This window comes from Podarcis filfolensis (genome assembly GCF_964270895.1).
Source record: "Podarcis filfolensis genome assembly, chromosome: 12".
In the NCBI taxonomy this organism is placed as follows: Eukaryota; Metazoa; Chordata; class Lepidosauria; order Squamata; family Lacertidae; genus Podarcis; species Podarcis filfolensis.
The window spans coordinates 17266196-17290064 of record NC_139614.1 but is presented as its reverse complement, the minus strand read 5'-3'; the positions used below and the strand labels follow the sequence as shown (position 1 = coordinate 17290064).

Genomic DNA, 23869 nt, shown 5'->3' with positions numbered 1-23869 from the left:
TGGGACACTGTGGTCATGACCTTAAAATGTGGCACTTAGGAGAGAAATTCTGTGGCTGTGCATAGTAGAGGTTCTCAGCAAGTAGGAACTGGCTCTCTCTGTGCGTATGCATTGCTATGTATGTGGCTCAAACTCCCCACCCTTGGTATATTGATTATATTGGCACACAGCTAAGCTGTGCCAAATGAAATGTGTGCTTTGGTCCAGTGTTTGGTCCAGCAAACTACGTAAGAAATAGGGCAATGTAAAATAAAATTTGAAATACCACACAAGAGGTAGCAGGAACCTGTTTTAAAATACAAATGAAAGTATATGATCCCACAAAAGGAAAACATTAAACCGAAAACTTGATGCAGAACAAATTCTGGTGATATTGTAACATTTCCATACCTTGTGTAGTGTATGTTGTGGCCTGTTGAGAACTTGAATCTTGGAAATGTGTTGTGATGGGATACAGGACGGTTTGCATACTTAACTTTTGCTTTTGACTTCCATTACTGGACTGTAAATTACAGATGTGAATAAGTGTGTGGTTTGTTGACAAAGACCAGAATATGAAACCTGTTTTATAAACTGACTCTCCCCTACTTCAGCCATGACCAGTACAATATCAGTTTCTGATATTTCTATATTAGATCCAGTTTAGTACAGCCAGAATAATTGGAGGAATATTTGGACCAATTCTGCATTCCTTGTTGCTTCAAATAATTGATAGCAAAATATGTGTTCAAATAAGTTTGCTGGGTTTTGTTTTGCTTACAGAATCCAAGATCTTCTCTTAAAAGAGTAATGATATACTGTAAAGGGTGAAATCCAGGTTCCTAAATGTGAATGGGAGCTTTGCCACTGACCTCGAGAGGCTATGGGCTTACACTCAGAATTAAAGTTGGACTTGGTCCTTCTGACCTCTGAAAACAATGAGTAATATTCTGTTTGTCTTCCAGCAGAAAAAAAAAACACACCAGCTACAGCCTAAATTTCCATTGCCTTTAAGTTGCTAAGAACTTCTACCTCTCGGGAGACATTTAACATTTTGTGCTGTTTGGGCCTTGAGTGATCTATTTTCCGAGTGAGACTGCAGAAATCATAATTGTAGCTTTTTGATGTTGAGAAAGATGATTACTAGTAAGTCACATGTTGTGCCAGAAGGAGAAGGCAATGGAAATAAAGATTTAATTGCAATAAATGAAATAAGCATGTATTTATCTGATGAGCTTGGATTCAAATGAAGTATGGATATATTCAGACGAAGATGGGATGGGTCAGGAGTTTCTCTTCATAGTGCTTTAAAAAAGGCCTCAAATCTAACCTTAACTGCAAGAAATAAGTAAATATTCAGATGATGAACTGTGATTTAAGATGGAGTAAGATAAAGATGGGTTTGGAGTTTGTAGTGCTTTAAACAGGGAGTTGGCTCAAAAGCGTGAAGTGTCTTGGGCCAGTTTGTATCTTTTGTGCTTGTCATTGTATATTGAACCAAGCTAAAGCTGTAACTGCTTACCTGAGAGTAAAGCCTATTGAACTCAATAAGATGTGCTTCTGAGTAGATCTGTCAAGCAAACAGTTGGGGTATAAATAAATAAATAATATAATATAATCATTATAGATTGTACTGCAAGTCGCTCAAATGGGAAGCATCTGAAACAGCTTTGGAAAGCAAGGCCATCTGTAATGGAGGGCTTGTTTATGTGATCATTTATCCTGGGATCACAAGCCATTAATTCACTTTAGCTCTTGGTTTGTTTACGCACTCAAGGGATGAACTGGAAGATAAAGTGAGTTGTGAAATCACATAGTCAGGAACTGTTGACTTCCTGCTCTTTTAACCCAGGATAAGCAATTGTATGAACAACAACAGGATCGTTATTTGTTCTGTGCAAACTCTGGTGGAGTGTTTTCCTCCGTGCAAGCCTCATGTTGGTGCATTAATAACCTGAAATTATTAGTGAGGTGTATTGCTGATTAACTCAATCAGCAACTAAGGATCCCAGGTTAACAGTCCTAAGCCAATACCCTCAAGAATCTCAGAAGCTTTATTAGCATGCCAGCAGCGATTTGAAGGTGAACAGAAGCCAAGTGAAAATTTCAGTCCTTTCTCATCTGAAGACAAAATATTGGAAACTACTGAAAAATTAAAGATGATCACATTTCCATTTGACACTAAAAAAGGGTAGCATACTAATTCATATTTAATGTAGTTTGCCTACTTTTGCAATCACATAAGTCTGCTTTGCCTTATTTATGGGGAAATTTCCTTGGCCTTGATGAGTTTAGTTACTTGACCAAAAAATGAAGAATATAGCAACTTGCCATGCATATCAAAAAGATACTGGCTCAGTTTGCACATAATACTAAGTCAAACTTTGGCCTAGTGTGAACAAGCAAGCATGCTTGTGCACATTTGGAAAATCTCAACCACTTTGCTACTCCTATGTTGCTGCTGCACTGGAGGGAACTAAGCCATGGTTTGACTTAGCATGGCATGTAAACCCTGGGCTCGTAGTTTGTTTTCCCCAAACAAGAACAAACCTTGGCTATCATTTGTGGGTTGCTTGGAGATCATTCATGCTATAAACCATAGTTTATAGCTCAAGATTATTTGTGAACAAGGCTAGTGTTTGAAAAAATGAAGGCATGATCCAACCAAGTGAAGTATTTTTCAGTCCCATTGGTTTCAGTGGGAGAGTCAAACGTATACTTAAATCATATAGCTTTGTCAGGATTAGACCCTTTTGAGAAGCCGGTTTTGTTGTTGTTGTCAAACTGCAGTATGGGGAAAGGGGAAGAATAACACTATAGTGGTTAAATGCCACTTTTGAAATATTTGTGTATCCCTTTGTCTGATTTCCTTGATTCTAGAGACCAGAACAATAAGAATATTTCCACATATTTCACTGGGCTTGGAGTTTTATCCATAAAAAGAAAAGGGGGAATTGGTCGTGTGAATTTTTAAAATGGTAGAGGCCCTACAGAATATCAACTGAATTCAATGAAGTTTCTAGAATTTCCAGCAAGTGATTTAAAAACCGTACAAGACGTTTTCTAAAGCACTGGAATTTATTTAGCAAATGCATTTTGAAAGCTTTGGTAAGGCAAGAAGTCATTTGCTCTAATCTGATGAGGAAATACGTTTGTGTTCACCTAATTGGGTGTTCTGGGGACCAGTTTAAAGCATCCATCACATTGATCCTTCATGGTTCTAAATCTTGTGGCGAACCTACACAAGACCAGGCATTTGGTCTGCAGACATTTGCCTCTGAGTCAGGAAGGATGATGGTGAAGTTGGTTGAGGGATTGAGCTAGCAGTCTCCTCCCCACTCTGTGATGGATTTAGAATGTCTGGTTGGAGCTGTCTCAATGGAGGAATGAAAACAGCAAACAGTAGTTCAAGTCTGATCATATTTATTTCGGAGCAGACAGCTGTTGCTTCATGGGCATTATAATTTGGCTCTGTACAGTGTGTGTCAGCAAGAGGTAGGGCCTCATAGACATTTATTTCTGTGTAGATAAATGTGCTTCCTCTTAATGAAAACAGTGCTCTCCTTAGGCAACCACTTACCAATGAGGCCCTTGTTACAGAGTTCCATATCACTCAGTGATTTAAGCTTTGCATGTTCACAATGATGCAACATTAACGGAAACATTTTATGCTTGAAAAATACATAGGGTTGGATCCCTAAGTTAGTGGCACTTAGTTCCCATTGACACCAATGCTCAAATAATTATCACACATGGGAATTGCTTCCAGGTAAGTGGGAAAGGATTGCCCGGGTATAGAATTTTAGCCTTTCGTCTGGGCGTAACCTATTGCTCCTGGTGGTGCAATTTTGCTGAATCATTGGGAACCGTTTTGCGGATGCCTGTGGCTTTCAGTGGATCCAGACTTTTCAATTATGCCATTCTTCACATTTAGTTAAAATAGCAACAAGATATAAATCCTGGTTCACCCTCCCCAGCACTGTAGCCACCTGTTTTGGGAGGAAGCCACTGATTTTCAGTCATCCTCCCTCCCATTATCCCACCGGTGAAAAGTCCTGTCAGAGCTGACAGCACCATCTGTTTGGCAGGGAAGACCCCTGCACACAGCAAATCGTGGACAAACTTTGAATTGCCCCCCCCCTCGTATTAAGAGAAAATACACAGAGAGAATAAATTAAAAATACTTCTGAGGGTCAGTCATTTGTGACTACATATATGAGTGTGTGTGTGTGTGTGTGTTTACCTACAAATAAAAATTGATGTTAAAATACTGCCTCAAAGCTTGGACAAGTACAGCTCTCGACAAGCACAACTTGGGCCTGCTTTTGTTCAGGGAAATTCTTTGTTCATCCAGTCCTTACTGAAATATATTTTAAGCTGCATCCTGTTTGAATTTAAGCTTTCAGTTATTTGGGAACACTAGCCGATGTGAAAAGCATCTTTTTCCTGATCATATTTCCTGATACAGTATTTGATTCCAGGTCTTGATTTAGAGAGTTGTCAAGCCAAAAGCTTGTTATCATCAACGACTAAGGGGGGAAAATGCCAATGTTCAGAGCATACAATGGTTGTTTCTAATTCTGGCCAGTGCAGTTCTATGGGCTGAGCTGCACCACAGGCGTCTGTATTTGGTTGAACAGGGACAGCGTTGGAATGATAGGGTGGGACCTCATATTTTTGGCTTCTACCTCTCCAGAAGGATAATATTTCCATTCTTCACATTATGATGGCTCTGTGTCATGAGTACGATTGTGAAGGCATGTCTCATTCATAGAAAATATGAAAGTGCCTTATGCTTAGTCACTCATTGGTCCATTTTGCTCAGTAAATGGACACCAGGTATCTTCAACCTTTTCAGACCCGCCTTTAATCCAAGCATGCCTTTGGGGACCCATTTCTTAATATTTGCATGGTGGCAGTGCTTCCGTTGCAACTCGCTTAGTGGGTCCCAACCCACCAGTTGAAAACCAGTGGTCTACACTGTTTGGCAGTGGCTTTCTACAATTCTGGGATGCGGGTGGCACTGTCGGTTAAACCACAGAGCCTAGGACTTGCCGATCAGAAGGTTGGAGGTTCGAATCCCTGCAACGGGGAGAGCTCCCGTTGCTTGGTCTCTGCTCCTGCCAACCTAGCAGTTCGAAAGCACGTCAAAGTGCAAGTAGATAAATAGGTACTGCTCCGGCGGGAAGGTAAACGGCGTTTCCGTGCGCTGCTCTGGTTCACCAGAAGTGGCTTAGTCATCCTGGCCACATGACCCGGAGGCTGTACGCCGGCTCCCTCGGCCAGTAAAGTGAGATGAGCACCGCAACCCCAGAGTCAGTTACGACTGGACCTAATGGTCAGAGGTCCCTTTACCTTTACCTTTACCTTTACCTTCTACAATTACAGTGTGGAATCTTTCCCAGGCTCCCTGGAGATGCTGGGGATGAAAGTTGAGGCCTTCTGCATGCAAAGCAGATGCTCTGCTGGTGTGCTACATTCCTTCCCCTCCCCGCACAGAGTGATCACAACTCCAGAGGCCGATTTAGGGGAGTATGACCAGTTCCCTGACATCCTACCCGTAGCCTAGTAAGCAGGAAGGAGGCATGAGGGCTCTGGCAGGGTCCTAGAGTCCTCCCACCTCCATCCCAAAGCTTTCCCAGCTTTAGGAAGGAGGAAGGAGGGCTCTAGGATGCTGCCAGAGCCTCACGCCTCCTTCGCAAAGTGACTTTGGGGAGGCACCCCAAGGGCTATGGGGTGTGTGTATCAAATTTTGGCCTTGCACAGGACACTGTATTACCAAGGCCTGCCGCTGACAACTGCAAACCATTGAGTCTCCCTACCAAGGGAGTAGTGGGCAAAATGACATCTACCAATACTCGTTCTGCTTTCAGGATAGAGATTATTTGAAAAGGGTAAAGGGGGGATGTATGAAAGATGGGCAAAAGGAGGATTAAGTAAATGCTTGGCTAGGTAAGAAGAAAAGGGGGAAAATGTGGCATTTATGTATTGTGGCTAAGAAGTCACAGTAGCAATCGGAGGACTAGCCATCATAGTTAAGTACCTTTCCCTTGGGGTCCTGTGCTTGCAGTCAATTGTTTTGCTTAATTATCCTTCCTTAGATCGGGCCCCAGGTAGGCTTCTGCTAAAATCAAGTAAAAAAAGGAACAGCCATGAGCAATATTCTGGCAACAGGAGGGTAAATAAATAGGTAGATAAATTGATATTTGAGGATTTCAGAGTAGTGGCTGGAGTATTCGAAGCTGCAGAACTCGCAAATGAAAGACGGGAGAATCTGTGTCACATTGGTAGATATGCTAAGACAGAGCCAAGAGACCTGTTTCCCCCAATATTGGATTTATTAGAAATTGCACAATCTTATGAGATATTACTTTTTTTTTTACTGCTGTGTGGTGCACTGCTTTGGAGACCTTAGTATGCACATTCGTTCTTTTTATTGAAGGAGAAATTCCAGACAACAGGGTAACAAGAAAGCCTCAAAGTGTTTCTGACTTTCTGGAGTCCCTCGCCAAGGAAGAGGAGAATTCAGCCTGCTTTTGTGCCTTAGTTTCTGCCTTTAGTGCCCAGGCTCAGCTCTGGAGCTTGTAGAGCAATCACCTCTGTTTCCTATACAACTTATCAGTTTTTATGCACTTGCAATTAAAACGCAAAGCTTCTGGGTCAAAGGCAGTGGCTTCTAGGCAGACTTGCGCCCCAACACTTAAAAAGAAAGATCTTAAACACCAATGTGAATGTTACAAGATGTATTCCTGTTGCACCGCGCTTCTTAACAGATGGCTTACCCTTCAGTCACGCTGTGGCAGAATGACGGCATGTTCTGCTATTGTGGATCAAGTCATATTGCTGCTGGCTGGTGGTCACCCTGCCCAGCAAGCGGCATGTGTATTTTTAACAGTGACATAGAACACAGCCACGTTTTATTTAATTTATGTATGTTGATTGAGGACAGCCGCAAAGGGCAGAGACTTTTGCAGCAAGGGGGAAGCCCTGGGGTTTCAAACCAAGGTACGCAAAAATAGGTGGGTAGGGAGGAGGGACCATGTGGTTTAAATGTTGCTTCTCCCTGCTCTAGTCTCAAGCTTACTCCACGTGTGGAAAGCTTGTAAAATGTAAGGACCCACCAAACTGTTACTACCCTTGCCTTGACATGTGTCACTCTCTATATGGACTATGGCTCTGTGTTCAAGGATGAAGCCCTTATGGAAAACAAAACCAAAAAAACGGGGTGGAATTTAGTGTAAATGTTCTAGGGGAATTATTTTCCACTGCAACCCTGGCTCTGTTCTGCTGGAAGACAGGCTGCTTATATCAGGCATTGCTGGCCCAGATATTACGCATTTGCCAAATACGCAGGAGTGAAGTGCAAGTAACTTTTGATTGTTTAGTCAAGGTAGTGGAGTTCCCTTGTAAAGGACCGACTGAAATAACATCAGAGCTTTTCTAGAAATGAACTCTTGGAAAAGGACTGTGCTGTGAGTCCTAGAAGACCTGCTCCCTGCCTTACAGGCCTTTTCCCATCTGGCCTGGGAAGGCAGCCTTGACTGACTCCAGCTACAAAAGCAGAGACTGCTGAACAGAGTCTTGGGCTGGGGTTTTGGTGGGAGTAGGTTTGTTGCTGTTGCTGATTTTTTGTGTGTTTTATGTATTTTTGTTTTGGATCTTACGTTTTATGTGGAAATGGTTTGATTTGGTTGTGATATTTTGTTTATTGTTAATGACTACTTTTGCTACCTTTGTAATTATATAATTGTTTATATGTTTTAAGCTGCCTTGAGCAAGGTTTTAACTTTGGAAAAGCAGCATAATAATAATCAGGGCTTTTTTTCAGCTGGAGCTTACTGGAGCTCAGCTCTGGCATCTCTCAGGTACCATTCTAAGAGAACAAGAGATAAGTTCATGGTGAGCTCTGGCACCTATTTTTTCTATAAAAATAGCACTGATTATAATAATTTGCTATTGATATGGCATACAAATGACATGATTGATTGATTGATTGACTGACTGATTATTGGGAGAGAATAGCAAAATTCCAGTGTGATAGTTGACTCTGGATAGTTGACTGTGGAGGCTGTTTTGGGGATAAGAGGGAAAGAAAAGAAGGAAAAGTGATGCTGTATTTAGCCACAGAGGCTACAGGGGGAAACTGGATTTTTTTTGGGGGGTATTGCATAGAAACTGAAAATCCATCAAGAGAAAATGAGGGTTGTACCTTTATATGCTCTGTCCAGTGCAGGAACTATTCACATTAGGCTAAGCTCCAAAAGAGAAAGTAAAAAAGAGTAGACTGTCATTGGCTATGGCAAGGCTTTCCTGGACGGAGTCCGCTGGAATGGCAGTGCAGAAAAAGAGCACCAAAGCCAGGACTCCTGATTAAGCCAAGCTGAGTTTATTCCAGCAAGATCCTTTGTTGGGAACACCGGGACTTCAAGGTTTCGGAGATGAAAGACCAGGCACCCATCAAAGAAATATAAAACTGCTTCTGACATCAAATCACTTGTGCTGCCTTGTAGAGTTTCTCTGGGGATATCTAAGGGGAATCTTGGGGTCTGAGAGAGACCCAACTACAGTGGTACCTCGGGTTAAGTACTTAATTCTTTCCGGAGGTCCGTTCTTAACCTGAAACTGTTCTTAACCTGAAGCACCACTTTAGCTAATGGGGCCTCCTGCTGCCGCTGCGCTGCCGGAGCACGATTTCTGTTCTCATCCTGAAGTAAAGTTCTTAACCTGAAGCACTATTTCTGGGTTAGCGGAGTCTGTAACCTGAAGCGTATGTAACTTGAAGCGAATGTAACCTGAGGTACCACTGTATAGCTTTGATGACAAAGACTCACCAAAGAGTAGGGCGATCATGCCGTGTTGATTTCTAGATACAGAAAGGGGAGGTGATTTTCTTCCTCCTGCTTAACAGAGGGAGCGTCTAGGCTTTAGGTGGAGTTAAGTTAGGGGTGCTGTGGGTTAAACCACAGAGCCTAGGACTTGCTAATCAGAAGGTCGGCGGTTCAAATCCCCGCAGCGGGGTGAGCTCCCGTTGCTCGGTCCCAGCTCCTGCCAACCTGGCAGTTCGAAAACATGTCAAAGTGCAAGTAGATAAATAGGTACCGCTGGCCACATGACCCGGAAGCTGCACTCCGGCTCCCTCGGCCAATAAAGCGAGATGAGCACCGCAACCCCAGAGTCGGCCACGACTGGACCTAATGGTCAGGGGTCCCTTTACCTTTATAAAACATACTAGAGATTTCAGGGCTCTTCATAGCTAATCAATAGGTGATAAAGTGTGGCTTTTACTAGATTAGGAACTGGAGGAATGCTGGTCATTAAGCATTTCAGGATGTTTCCTGCTAATGTTTGCTTGTTTCTTAAGTATCTTCTTTAGCTTATGCTTCTCAAAGTGATCCTAGGATTGGTTGCAACATAATTGAAACAGCAGCAGCAAGAACAACAATAACAGCTTTTTCTTTCTACCCTGCCCATCTGGCTGGGTTTCCCTAGCCACTCTGGGTGGCTTTCAACAGAACATTAAAAACAGAATAAAACTCCAAACATCAAAAACTTCCCTAAACAATTTTAAGTTAAATGCAGGTTAAAAACACAGCATTTAAAGTTCATGCATACAAACACCCAGAATCGTGGCAGAAACCAGTGAAACAGATTGGGCATTTGGGCAACAGGAGAAAACCTAGGTGTTGACTCCACTCATGCTTCTAGGAATGGAATGGGGGAGAATTCCTTAGTCAGGATGCCACCACAGAGTAAACCCTACAATGTGTCACTGCCTGGTGTATATCCACTGTGGTAGGGCAAAGCAAAGGACCTGGGAAGGCTGATACAGGGAGATGCGTTCCTTCGTATATCTGGATCCTAACTTGTTTGTCAGTGTCTTAAATGAATAGGAAGCCACTGTATATCTTTCAGAATCAGTGTCATGATCCCTGCTAACTCCTCCAGTCAACGTTCTGGCAGCTGTGTTCTCCAATAACTGTAGCTTCCAGACCATTTCCAATGTGTAAGGTGCATCTTAGTAAGCCAAGCAGGAGGTTATCATAGCATGCGTCATTGTGGCTAGGTTATCTCAGTCTACAAATGGCCATAGCTGGTGAGTCAGTCACAGCTGGTGCAATGGCACTCTGTACTTTGGAAGCGACCTGAGCATCTAGTGACAAGCCTGGATCAAGGAGTACCCCTAGTCTATACACCTGCTCTTTCAATAGGAATGCAGCTCCATCTATCCCATTGGGATTCAGCCTCAGTTTATTAGCCCTCATCCAGCCCATTTCTTCCTCCAAGTACAGGCCCAGTACCTGCATTACTTCATCTGACTTGCATGGCAACGAAAATAATCATAATCATAATTTATTTATACCCCACCCATCTGGCTGGGCTTCCCCAGCCACTCTGGGCGGCTTCCAGCAAAATATTAAAATACAGTAATGCATCAAACATTAAAAGCTTCCGTAAACAGGGCTGCCTTCAGATGTCTTCTAAAAGTCTGGTAGTTGTTGTTCTCTTTGACATCTGGTGGGAGGGCATTCCACAGGGCGGGTGCCACTACCAAGAAGGCCCTCTGCCTCCTGTAACTTGGATTCTCGCAGTGAGGGAACTGCCAGAAGGCCCTTGGTGCTAGACCTAAGTGTCCAGGTAGAACAATGGAGGTGGAGACGCTCTTTCAGATATACTGGGCCAAGGCCATTTAGGGCTTTAAAGGTCAGCATCAACAGTTTGAATTGTGCTCGGAAACGTACTGGGAGCCATTGTAAAAACCAGACCCCCTGGCCTCTCCAATTTCAGTAGAGGGATTTGACAGGAAACTTTCAAATACACCTTCTCCTAGTTTGCTAGGTCCTCACAAGTATTTGTCTTCCTGGGCAAAATGCAGCTTTTTGAGTAAGGTGCTTGGGTGAGGACACACAAAATGACACTGCAATAGTGCTCTCCAGCAAGAAAACTGAATCCAACCCACCAGCCTTGCATGGTGGCCTGCCACCTTGACAGCTGTCTCATTTTTGTAGTTCTAGGTGTTCAGCAAAGCAGAAGGATTAAGGAGGCCCTCAGGTAGCTTGATGGACCACATGCTTGTTTAAGGGATGCATCTAAAAATGAGGAAATGCGTTGATAGGTGTTTTAAGCCCATACACAGTGCTGTTGTCCTAGAAAAAGAGGTGCCGGAACTCACAATGAAGGAATACAGAGAGTAGAACGTCATCCAGGTTGATGAGGAACTCACAACAAACATCTCCCTCATTCTCTTAGAATGGCAATGGCGCCCACCTGAGAGGTGCCAGAACTGAGTTCCAGCTAGTTCTGGTTGGGGGGGAAAAGTCCTGCTTATGCGCATGCTTGAACCAGGAGAGCTCTTATACAGGGGTGGAGAGCCTCAGGCCCAAGGCTTAGAAGTGGCCCTTCAAACTGCTTTATCTGTCCCTCAGGCCTCTCCCTAGGCCACATCACCTTTCCAGGTAGCACTCCTCAATTGTGCTCTGCACTCGACTTGAAGTTCTCTTGCCTGTCTGGAATGGAACATTGAGCTTAATAATGCCTCTTGCTTGCAGTGTGTGTATATATCTGTAGAAAGCATGGTGGGAATGTATCCTACTGTAGAAAGATTATTATTATTATTATTATTATTATTATTATTTTATTTGTACCCCGCCCTCCCCGGCCGGAGCCGGGCTCAGAGCGGCTAACATCATATAAATAATACAACATGCATAAAAACAATCAATCAATCAATCAATCAATTAAAATGGATCCCAAAATTAATTCAAGTAAATTAAAATTAAAGTTAAAACTGAACAAATGACAATCCTCAGGTTAAAATTGAAAGCTGTTAATACTCGCTAGGACCAGCTGTTTCCACTGAAACTATAAGGACCTGTGAGCAGGCTGGGAAACCTACTTCGTGCTTGTTCTTATACCAAGAGAAAATGAGTCAGACTGAACCCTGACCAAAGGCCTGGCAGAACATCTCCATCTTCCAGGCCCTGCAGAAGAATGTCAAATCTTGTAAGGCCCTGGTCTCTTGTGAGAGAGCGTTCCACCAGGCCGGGGCCACGGCAGAAAAGGTTGAGGCCAGTTTAATAGATAATAGATGCAGTGGTGTAGCATTGGCTGCCAGTGTCCGAGGCAGGCAAGCTGCCAACGCCGCCTGAGCACACACACCCTGCCACCAGAGCCAAGGGAGCCCAACCGGCCAATGCGGCCTTTGGCAAGTGAATCCACCCAGCGTCTGCAGAGAGGAGCAGCAGGCTGGGCCATGCTGGGGTTGCCCCTTGCTTACCCCCATCTGTGCCTGCTCACCGTGGGCCTGAGCTGCTCTGCTGCCTTTGCTTAGGTGGGGTGGGGATTGCTGTGGAAGTCAGTGCCTGCATGGGGGCACCTGGTTGTGCCACCTCAGAATTTTGCACCCGGGGCCATGGTCCCCCTGTCCCCCCTCCACTATATTGCTGAATAAATGTGCCCATTGTTCTGCCCCAATTTTGACACTGGCTCTTCCCATCAACAGCATGCGGTCCCTGCAAGGTTTGCCTCAAGGAAATGTGGCCCTCAATCTGAACAATCTGAACATGAATGAGTGAATGGATTTTTATTTGCATCAGCCATCGGCCATAGCAATAAAACAACAATACAGTATACAAATAATAGAAACAAAAAGTCAATTATATAAAATACATTTTAGGGTTTTGACTCAATAGTCAAATAGTGGATCTTGTTCTAATTGCCCCATCTAAAAACCTTGCAACCTTTGCTGTCACCTGCTCATCTTGATCTGCCAAGAGAAAGGACACCATGGCAGTGGTTGGGTGACCCAGAATGGACAATAAAAGAGGGGTGATAATCTCATTCCTCAAGTCTTTATAAAGAGTACAAGCCAGAAGGGCATGCGCCACCGATTCGGTACTTCCATCTCCACAGGGACGTAAGTGTTTTTCGTGTGGAATTTGTTGGAATTGTCCCTCAAGTACAGCCGAGGGCAATACATTCAATCTTGCGAGATTAAAAGCGCGTGTATATTTTGGAATTGCTAGGTTATGCAGATAGAGTGCCAGAGAGTCAAAATGGGAAGGTAGAAAATAGTCATACCGTGGGCAAAATTTCCTTATTGTGGTCAAGTTGTCCAGAGCTCCACAGATTTTAACTGAGATTTAATTGTTTTTCCTACTCGTGTGTTATACGTTCCGTTTTTGGAAACTAGTTTTGGGGAGGAGGGGATCCTGTCTGACTTGGACATATACTAGGACAAAAGTAATGCATTTGTATTATATATTTCTTGGCACTGAATATTAACAATGTATTGTCTCGTTTTTTAAATAAGCATTAGCTTGCTCTTACTGCTAAAGCAAAACAAAATCAAGTTCTTGGGTGTTATTGGTTCTCCAGCAGACATTATGTGGGAACACTGTTTTTTGCGTTTTTTGTTTGTTTGTTTATAAAGGGTATGGATTTTCAGTGCTCGATGTGCTTCACGTACATCATCTCTGTAATTGTGCTAACAAGGATTGGAAGGGCAAAATTTGCAGCTCCATTTGACAGATAGTAAAAGTAAGAGGAAGTGGAGGTGTTGAGTCCGCAGCTGAGTGGAGTTTTAAATGGCTATGGGAGGGGAGGGCATAGACTTAAAGCTCATGCTATAAAGCACCACAAAGTAGATTACTCACGATTAACGAATAATTGTCCATACTTAATTGCATGTAGATTGTACAGTATGGTGTACATTAGCTGAAATGTCAACCTGGAGTGGTTGTCTGGCCTTTGAATATGGTTGCTTTGTTTGGCAAAGATGAGCTGATGTTGTGAGGGAAAAGGTTGGCCTTCATTATCTTATAATTTATTCAACCATTCTTCCCAATAATTGTGTAGGCCCTTATTTGTGGCAATCTGTGATGTGGCCAGACAGGATGCCGGACTAGACCACTGGCCTGATCTGTTCTTATTTAGAATTGCACACTGGAACAGTTCAGCTTTTAGAACTGTAGAAACCTTTTGTTATAGTTCCCACTGAACTGTGAATCTGTCGTTTTAGACTTTTGAATGTGAGGCAATAATGAAAAACATGGAATTTGGCCAGTGTACAAATTCTCCCTTGCAAGAGTCTACTGCTTTGTTAATTTTCAATTTGAGTCCGTCTGCAAGTCTATCAAGAGTTTTCTGAATTCTTCTTTTACACCAGCTTAAGTTCCAGTTCCCCGTCAAACTCCTTTCTCCCCCTGGAGCTCGGTTTATCTCTTTCCATTTCCTCATTATATTCTCATCAGCTGTGCCTTAGCTGCTAATTGGTCTCCAGGCGCAAACATATCCAGCAGAAAAGTCCCACAGAGGGGTAGGATTGGGCTGTTGAAGGATCTTTTCTTAGTATATGCTCTCTTGGAAAAAAACCCACCCACCTCCAGTCAGAGGGGTTTTCAGTAAGATACAGGAGCACCAATATTTGACTGTTTACCCTGGGGCATTTAAATGAGGATAATGGGAAAGCTCTGATGGTTCTGTAGAGTAGTGAAAGCACGCGAGAAAGGTGAGGAAAGAGGAGAAAGAATAAAATAGCAGAGAAGAAAGCTTCTTAAAGATAATTGTAATGGGCACAATTCTACTAAAAACAAACACTTCTAAATCCCGGTGACTTCCAAAAATTACATTTTTAAATGTACTTAAACTTTCCCCTAAATCAGTGGGGCTGAAAAATGTTTAACTTTTACTTAATAACAATAACAACAATAAACTGCCTTTCATCTGAAGATCAATGGGTAGTTCACAACATACCGTATTTTTCGCTCTATAAGACGCACCAGACCACAAAACGCACCTGGTTTTTGGAGGAGGAAAACAAGAAAAAAAATATTCTGAATCTCAGAAGCCAGAACAGCAAGAGGGATCGCTGCGCGGTAAAAGCAGCAATCCCTCTTGCTGTTCTGGTTTCTGGGATAGCTGCACAGCCTGCATAAGATGCACACACATTTTCCCTTACTTTTTAGGAGGGAAAAAGTGAGTCTTATAGAGCAAAAAATACGGTAAAAATACAAAATGGGAACACAAAATATGTAATACATAAAATACATGATAAAGACATAAAAAAAAATTTAAAGCTACAGCTGCTATTTCTGATAGGTGACTGCAGTATGGATGCTGTGGGGCCACTGCTTTTGAATGTCCAGTGTCTAGTCTGTTTAAAGTTTTTAGGATGGGCAGCAGATTTCTGATTAGCATACTGCTTACAATATCCTGGAGATATTTTAAGAGGAGATTTATATATCTATAAGAATATTTATAAACTGTCAAGGTCGTGTACATTAAGATAATCAAAACTTATAAAATAAAATAAAAATACAGTACAAAATACAGCTGGATTTCCCGCATTGGCAAGTGGGGTGGAATAGACTATATTTGAGGTCTCTTCCAACTTTCTTACTCTAGTGGTAGGCAAACTAAGGCCCAGGGGCCGGATCCGGCCCAATCACCATCTAAATCCGGCCCGCGGACGGTCCGGGAATCAGCGTGTTTTTACATGAGTAGAATGTGTCCTTTTATTTAAAATAAAAGGGTTATTTGTGGGGCACAGGAATTCGTTCTGTTTTCCTTTCAAAATATAGTCCGGCCCCCCACAAGGTCTGAGGGACAGTGGAGCAGCCCCTTGCTGAAAAGGTTTGCTGACCTCTGCGTAGCGTTTCAGATTTTGGTCTAGGACAGAGAAAGTCATAGAAATCCCTACTTGCCCTTAAAGCTCGTCAGTTGACTTTGCACTAGTCAACTCTAGTGACTATGCTCTACGCGGGGCTGCCCTTGAAGCTGTCCCAGAAACTCCAGCAGGTGCAGAATGCAGCAGCGAGGCTCCTCATGGGGTCTCTGCCATGGGAGCATATTCACCCAATGCTTTTCCAGCTGCACTGGCTCCCGGTGGAGTACAGGGTCAGATTTAAGGTGCTGCTTTTGACCTTTAAAGCCCTTCACGGCCTAGGACCCTCGTACCTGGGGACCGCCTCTCCCGGTATGCCCCACGTAGAGCCTCAAGGTCCATAAATAGCAACACCCTAGTGGTCCCGGGCCCTAAGGAAGTTAGATTGGCTTCAACCAGAGCCAGGGCCTTTTCAACACTGGCTCCGGCCTGGTGGAACGCTCTGCCTCATGAGACCAGGGCCCTGCAGGATCTGATTTCTTTCCGCAGGGCCTGTAAGACAGAGTTGTTCCGCCTGGCCTTTGGCTTGGAGCCAATTTGATCCCCTCCCCCTCTTTCTTTTTTCTTTTTCCTTTCTCCTCCTGTGATGAGGCTGCATTTTAATATTTTAATGTTTCAATATTTTAATGTTGTATTTTAATCTTGTTTTTAAGTTGTATTCATTCAACTTGTTTTTATTATTGCTTGTTAGCTGCCCTGAGCCCAGCCTTGGCTGGGGAGGGTGGGGTATAAATAAAAATTATTATTATTAGTCACTTTCTCCCAGCCTGACTTTTTGTGGTTTTTTTGTTTTTTACACAGGGTTGCCATATTAATAACCTGAGTGGGAGGAGAACTATCTATGCTTGTCTGAACCCCATAGAGAGAGGACAGGATTATAAGTGACTAATACCAAAGCCTTGTAGCTAATTCCCACTCAGGTTGCGGGCCTGCGGTCACTTCTACTCTCTGCCTCACTTTCCCTCTGTGCTGCCCCTTCATCTTGCCTTTCCTGGACCCACAAGTCCAATTCTCCCGACCAGAAATAGCATAGGGACTAATTCCATTCCAGTTTCCATGTCGCCACCATGTTAGGCTCTCTGATTTTCTTCTCTTTTCTTACTTGGAAAAAAGCTAGAGAGAGCATCTTAATCGTGGGCTAAGTTTCCATTGGTTGCTCTCGTCACTATCTTGCATCCTGGTTTTGCCATCACAATACTGACATTGCTGTTCACCGCAGGTGAATGAATGAGAAATTAGAAGCCGCCCTGTTGGATTGCCATCCAAAATGTGTGTGTGTTTTTGAGAGTTCATTGCTTTTTAGAAAGATCACTAATTTTAGCTTCTTGAAGGTTCTGTTCTGTTGATGAGCCAGCCTTTTCCTCCTCCCCCACGTTCCTTTTCGCTCGTCGCTAAACGAAAATCCAGAATCTCCAAAGTAATTGCAGATAAGTGTGGGATAAATTGCCTTTTTTGTGTGTGTTCAAGAATGAGGACGGCTTCACACATTACATTTGTGTGTGCCATCTGGGTGAAACCAGTAAAAACATTTAATTAGCAGAATGTACAAGTCTTGGAAGCTGCTGCCAGTTGTAGATTCCTGTTGCGTGTATACCCAGTGGAATTAATCTACAGTGGTACCTTGGTCCTTGAACTTAATCTGTTCCGGGAGTCCATTCAGCTCCCGAAACCATTCGAAAACCAAGGCACAGCTTCCAGTTGGCTGCAGAAGTTTCCTGCACTCAAATGGAAGCTGCGCCGGACGTTTGACTTCCGAAAAATGTTCACAAACTGGAACACTTCTGGGTTTGTTTGGGAGCCGATTTGTTCAACACCTAAGCCATTCGAGAACCAAGGTACCACTGTATGTATGTGTCAGGGAACTGCCATCGGAGCCAGAGGCGGAGGGAGGGCTCCAGAGGGATGCCGGAGAGGGTCCCAGTAGGGAGAGAGGCAGCCCATCTGCTAGGGAAGGAAATCAGCGTAGCACCAGTGGAGAAGGGGGGCAGATGGGGGAATCGGCGAGGGGGCTCCAGGACTCCTCGCCGGAGACCAGCGGGGAGAGCACGGGTCCTCCGCTGCCCACACCCTCCCTGCGCAGAAGACTTCCGCGCAGGGAGAGTAGGAGGAGACTAGGCGTCAAAGAACTTCTTTGCTGGAAGAAGTTCAAGAAACGCCCACTGACGGATACTGCCAGCGATTGAGACAGCCACGGATGGGTGGCTGTCCGGACAGAAAGGGTTCACCCAGGTAACCCAGCCAGGAGTGGCGACAACTTACGCACGAGCAACCCCTAGAACCATTACAGCATGTTTCCTTAAAGACTGTTTACAATACACCTTTAACATGTGGTTGTTTCTTGGCCCATCCAAAGGGAAGTGATAACTGTGTAAGAAGAATCCTTCGTTAAGTGCCCTTGACAGAATTTGCCGACCGAGTCTGCTATGCTGGTATCTGGTATTGAAACTATGAAGGCCAAGCAAATGAAAGGAATATGGCAGTTTATGAATTGACCTGTACTGGGGTTTATGGCCTGTGGCAGTTGCTAATCAGTTCATAAAGATTTTTAAACTGCAGTAGTATTTGACTATTGGATCTGAGCGAGTCTAATCATGCCATAGCTGAAGTGGGGAAAAGAGTTGATTAAAACACACAGGCAGGAAAACCGTAGATGTTCAAAGTACTACATTTGTGTTAATGTTGCGAGTTATTGGAGTCTGATTGAGCCTGTCCTCCCACAGCTTAATTGCATTAATGCAAGCATAGGCAAACTCGGCCCTCCAGATGTTTTGGGACTACAACTCCCATCATCCCTAGCTAACAGGGCCAGTGATCAGGGATGATGGGAATTGTAGTCTCAAAACATCTGGAGGGCCGAGTTTGCCTATGCCTGGATTAATGCAACTGTAATGTTGACTTCCTGCAAATTGTGGTTAGCCTGCCTCATAGCCTATTGATTTAGCTGTTCATTGGCACCAGTGTTAATTGAGGGCAAAGTTAGCTAGGGTTTAAGTCAGGGATCTGAACCTGCAGATTGATATCAGTCAAGCTTCTGTTGAGAATACCTGAAATATTTTCTCTTTCTGTATGTAACGTTGTGATAGCTGTTTGTAATTTTCATTCTGTTTGTTTACCAATAATGTGAGTTTTGTATGTTTGGCAGTTAATGTTTGGTACCATTTGGGTTACCATAAAAGCAAACTACAGTGGTACCTCGGGTTACATACACTTCAGGTTACATACGCTTCAGGTTACAGACTCCGCTAACCCAGAAATAGTGCTTCAGGTTAAGAACTTTGCTTCAGGATAAGAACAGAAATTGGGTTCCGGCGGCGCGGCAGCAGCAGGAGGCCACATTAGCTAAAGTGGTGCTTCAGGTTAAGAACAGTTTCAGGTTAAGTACGGACCTCTGAAATGAATTAAGTACTTAACCCAAGGTACCACTGCACAACAGTTGCGTAGTTCTGCTTTGTGAATAAGCCCACAAAAGTTTTTAGCCTGCTGGGGGCTGACAGAGGAGAGGCTGAGATCTCACTTGCATTCATCCACAGCCTTTCTGTAATGGACACAAGGGAAGGGGCTTTCCTCTTCTGGCTTCCTCCTTAGTTTTTGTGCTGGCCACTGAGAGAAAATAGAACACTCAATTTCTGCCCCGGTTGTTTGCTCACTCGCCTGCATGGAATTCCTTGTCGCCTATGGCTACCAGGCCAGGGCTTAAATCCAAGGTTGGCATTGGTACTGCAGCTCATATGACCTTAATGCATTTTTTAAAGTGCAATTATGGGCTTGGCAAAGTCATAGCAGATGAGATGACAAACTGCTGCAGAAACGCCATGATCTTCCTGGTATGAAAATACATAAAGTATGAGCTTCCAAAGGTTTCTCTATTCCGAATTCTATGCAGATAAACCACCAGCTTCTTCAGAAGGTTCGGAACTTGTCTGATTGAAATATAACTTTACCCTTGAAAAGAGCATCCTTTTCCCCCCTGTTATCGAGAGTACTATTTTTTTAATAAAAAAAACATAGTTGGTTTGCATTGATCATGATATATTATTGCATATTTAAGCGGGGGTCAAATTCTCCCTGTCCTTGTCCTGTTTCACCGTGGATCTTGCCAGCAAAGCTGTTTTTAATTAACCACAAGTTCAGCAAGGTTACTCCAATGCAGAGAGGTTCTCTTGAGGCAGCCAGCCATTTGGATACAAAGAACTCTATCTGGGATTTATGGTAACCAATTCCCATCTAGCCCAGGATCTATTTGTGCTTCAGCTTGATTTGGGGAGTTGATGTAGAACGAAGGTTAAAATTGGGTTCATATTGTAGCTGGAGGGTATGCATGCTATTTTTACTTTTACTTTTTTTTGTTTACTTTTCTTAAAAAGAATACCTAGCCCACCTTATCTCAGCAGGACAGATTTCAGCAAATCTTTTACAGCAAGCAGGGATGGAGTTGGGGTAGAAAGCCATGTATAAGCAACCTTTCCTGACTTGAGGCTGGTGTAAAGTCAGAAATAAATTGCATATAATAGCTGAAAAACCCAGTTTCTGCGAGAATGATATCTCTTTCCAAATCCATCTACTGTGCATCATTCCTTCCCCCTACCAATAAGCCCAATAAGTAAGTTCCTTGGATTCAATAGGGACTTATTCCCTAGGAGCGAATGAATGTGCTTAGGATTCCAGACTTAACTTCTGAGCAGCTATTCAAAGAATTGTGCTGACTGGCCTTTTCAAATGCCATTTAGAACTGTGAAGCATAGAGTTGTCTTGTCCCGTCAGGAACTGTGGGCGCTTCGTTCTCGCCTAAATTACCCGTAGCTTATTTCAAACGTCTCATATCGTTGCGCCAGTTTTGCTTTCGTATGAGGAGATCAGCCGTGCATTAAAAGTCTCCTGCTCTCTTGAGTCAAAATGGTATTCTTCAGTTTCCATGGATGGTGATCCTGTTCAAACAAACAAGAGTTTTGTGAAGGAAGGTGACGAAGTGAAACAAAGTGTAATAAGATGCAACATCTCAAAACTGCTGGTACCAGCATGAATACTTTTTTTATCTCCTGTATTTTTTGAAAGGCATCCAAAAATTTGTTACTTTGTGTATTCTTCCTCCCCACCCCCACACACTCCAGCTGAATCCATTTATATAGTGAGCTATTTTTTTTACCAGCCCTTAATTAAACCTGCGGAACAGGGAATTGAAATTGAGATCTGTATTATTTTTATTCTCAGTTTTTAGTTGTCAGTGGGTAAGAGCAAAGGAAGACAGTACAGTGGTACCTCAGGTTACATACGCTTCAGGTTGCAGACTCTACTAACCCAGAAATATTACCTCAGATTAAGAACTTTGCTTCTGGATAAGAACAGAAATCGTGCTCCGGCAGCGCGGTGGCAGCGGCAGGCCCCATTAGCTAAAGTGGTGCTTCAGGTTAAGAACAGACCTCCAGAACAAATTAAGTACCGTATTTTTTGCTCTATAAGACTCACTTTTTCCCTCCTAAAAAGTAAGGGGAAATGTGTGTGCGTCTTATGGGGTGAATGCAGGCTGCGCAGCTATCCCAGAAGCCAGAACAGCAAGAGGGATTGCTGCTTTCACTGTGAAACGATCCCTCTTGCTGTTCTGGCTTCTGAGATTCAGAATATTTTTTTTCTTGTTTTCCTCCTCCAAAAACTAGGTGCGTCTTGTGGTCCGGTGTGTCTTATAGAGCGGAAAATACGGTACTTAACCCGAGGTACCACTGTATTTAAAAACTGCCATATTCACAGAGTTGTCGCAAGGATTTACAGCTAGATAACACGTGTGAGCTGCTCTGAACGCTTCAGAGTTCTGTACAAATTTTGTGGCATTTGGAAGCATGATCAGTGGATTTGTACCTGCGCAAAGGTTTTTTGTGGAGTTGGGAATGGGGAAAGCATGCTTTACTGTTTGGGAAAAAAATATGTTTTAGTAGATGGATCTGGTTCCTGATTCAGATCAGGACCGCTTGCCGGTTCTGAACATTCTGTTTAAAGTTTTGTCATCACTTCCACTTCCTCTCTGTAGACAGTTGCACTACAAGGATACTGGCAGCCTTATGAAAACAAGAGATATGAAATGAAAAGGGGCAGATTCCACAGTGAGCAGAGGAGAGCAGGCAGTTCATCCCTGGCAGGAAAGCAAGCCTCATGGCAGCAAGAGGAGGCCCACTGCTATTTCCACTAGGCGGAACAACCAAGAGGGCCATTTTGTTTCACACAGCCAGTGTTGGAGTGATTGGACTGAAACACAATAGCAGATCTTTAGCTTCAGCCCTGTATGGGAGGAAAACCTAAGATCGTGTCTTGACAGTGGTCTGGTGAAAGGTTAAACCGCAGAATGCAGTGAGCATGCAGACCCAGACCCAAACATCGCCATCTGTGTCTGCGGCTCTTTTAGAGGTTCTGAAAGAGCATACAATTGAGCTGGCCCTGGCTTAGGGTCAGAAGAAGCACCTTAGGTTCAATTTGGGGCTTTTTATGCATAACGAATGGGACGTGGGTGGCGCTGTGGGTTAAACCACAGAGCCTAGGACTTGCCGATCAGAAGGTCGGCGGTTCGAATCCCCGCGACGGGGTGAGCTCCCGTTGCTCGGTCCCTGCTCCTGCCAACCTAGCAGTTCGAAAGCACCTCAAAGTGCAAGTAGATAAATAGGTACCGTTCCGGCGGGAAGGTAAACGGCGTTTCTTTGCGCTGCTCTGGTTCGCCAGTGCATGTTGGCGACATGACCCGGAAGCTGTACACCGGCTCCCTCGGCCAATAAAGCAAGATGAGCGCTGCAACCCCAGAGTCGGCCATGACTGGACCTAATGGTCAGGGGTCCCTTCACCTTTACTATTCATAACAAAGCACAAAGCTGGCATAGGCACTCTCCTGGGCTTCCGCACCAACAGTACCTAGCTCTAGGGCAGTGTTCCCCAAATTTCGGTCTCCGGCTGTTTTTGGACTACAACTCCCATCATCCCTAGCTAGCAAGGCCAGCAGTCAGGGTTGATGGGAATTGTAGTCCAAAAGCAGCTGGAGACCCCAGTTTAGGAAACACTCCTGCAGGGGGTTTCACCAGAGTGAGACATTATTGGGTATGAGGTCCTGTAGAGCCTTTGCACACCAATACTGATTGAGGGATGGATTATATTTCTATGCTGCATTTCATTCAAATGAATCCCAAAGCAGCTTACAAACAATAAATAACACCAGCAAGATAGAACATAACAGAACATCACAAATATAGAATCATTAACAAATCCTCTGTGAAACATTTACAGTATAAAACACTGTTAACAAAGCCACAACTAAGGAATGAGCTAAACATCACAGTTGTGTTTTTTTTTAATATATTTTTATTAAAGATTTCTTGGTTTACAAAAGTATGTGCGATATCTCATTTTTCAAGTTACAGAAATAATACCTCGGGTTAAGAACTTTACCTCAGGATGAGAACAGAAATCGTGTGGTGGCGGCATGGCAGCAGTGGGAGGCCCCATTAGCTAAAGTGGTACCTCAGGTTAAGAACGGTTTCAGGTTAAGAACGGACCTCCAGAACGAATTAAGTACGTAACCAGAGGTACCACTGTATTTGTTTGTGATTGGCTGTAGTTAACTTTGTTTTCATGTGTGAGTGGTGTGTGTGTGTGTGTGTGTGTGTGTGTGTGTGTGTGTTTGGGTCAGCTTAGCCAGATTGATTCAAATGCTGTTCTTGTTGGGTTCTTCTTGTTGTCTTGTTGGGCTGTGTATGTGATAAAGGGTAACCATATCGGGGTGAAGCATCCTCTTCCATTTGTCCCTGTGTCAGTTTCAATTTATTGGTTAGTTTTTCTAATAAGGCTGTTTCCCATTCTATTTGGTACCATTGGTCCATGCTTACTCCTGACAGGTCTCTCCAGTGTCTGGCTGAGACCAAACATCACAATAAAAGCAAAATTCTTATGATACGATTAACAAATCAATAGGGCATTTATAATCTAGGAAACAATAGTAAACAAAATAGCTGCCAAAGAATAAACTAAGCACCGTCAAGTTCATACACACTCTCTCCCCAGCCCTGTGACTCATAATCTTTCATTCTATTCAGCTCATTAAAACACACATCCACATAATGCTTGTGGCAGCAACTCCATTCTGAAGGTTCCTCGGGTTGGAGTAGTAGTGCAGCGACTGATGTAGCCGCAGCAACAGGGGGTGGTCTGTGTATGGGGTGGTGGTGTCTAGGGCAGCAGGTCTTCCTTGGGCAGTAGAGA

General features: G+C 43.6%; 1 protein-coding gene across 6 annotated transcripts in view; it reads left to right on the top strand.

Moving 5' to 3' along the window:
* The window catches only part of LRRC3B (leucine rich repeat containing 3B), a 66268-nt gene that overhangs the window by 2364 nt on the left and 40035 nt on the right, over positions 1-23869 (top strand). The window lies entirely within an intron of this gene.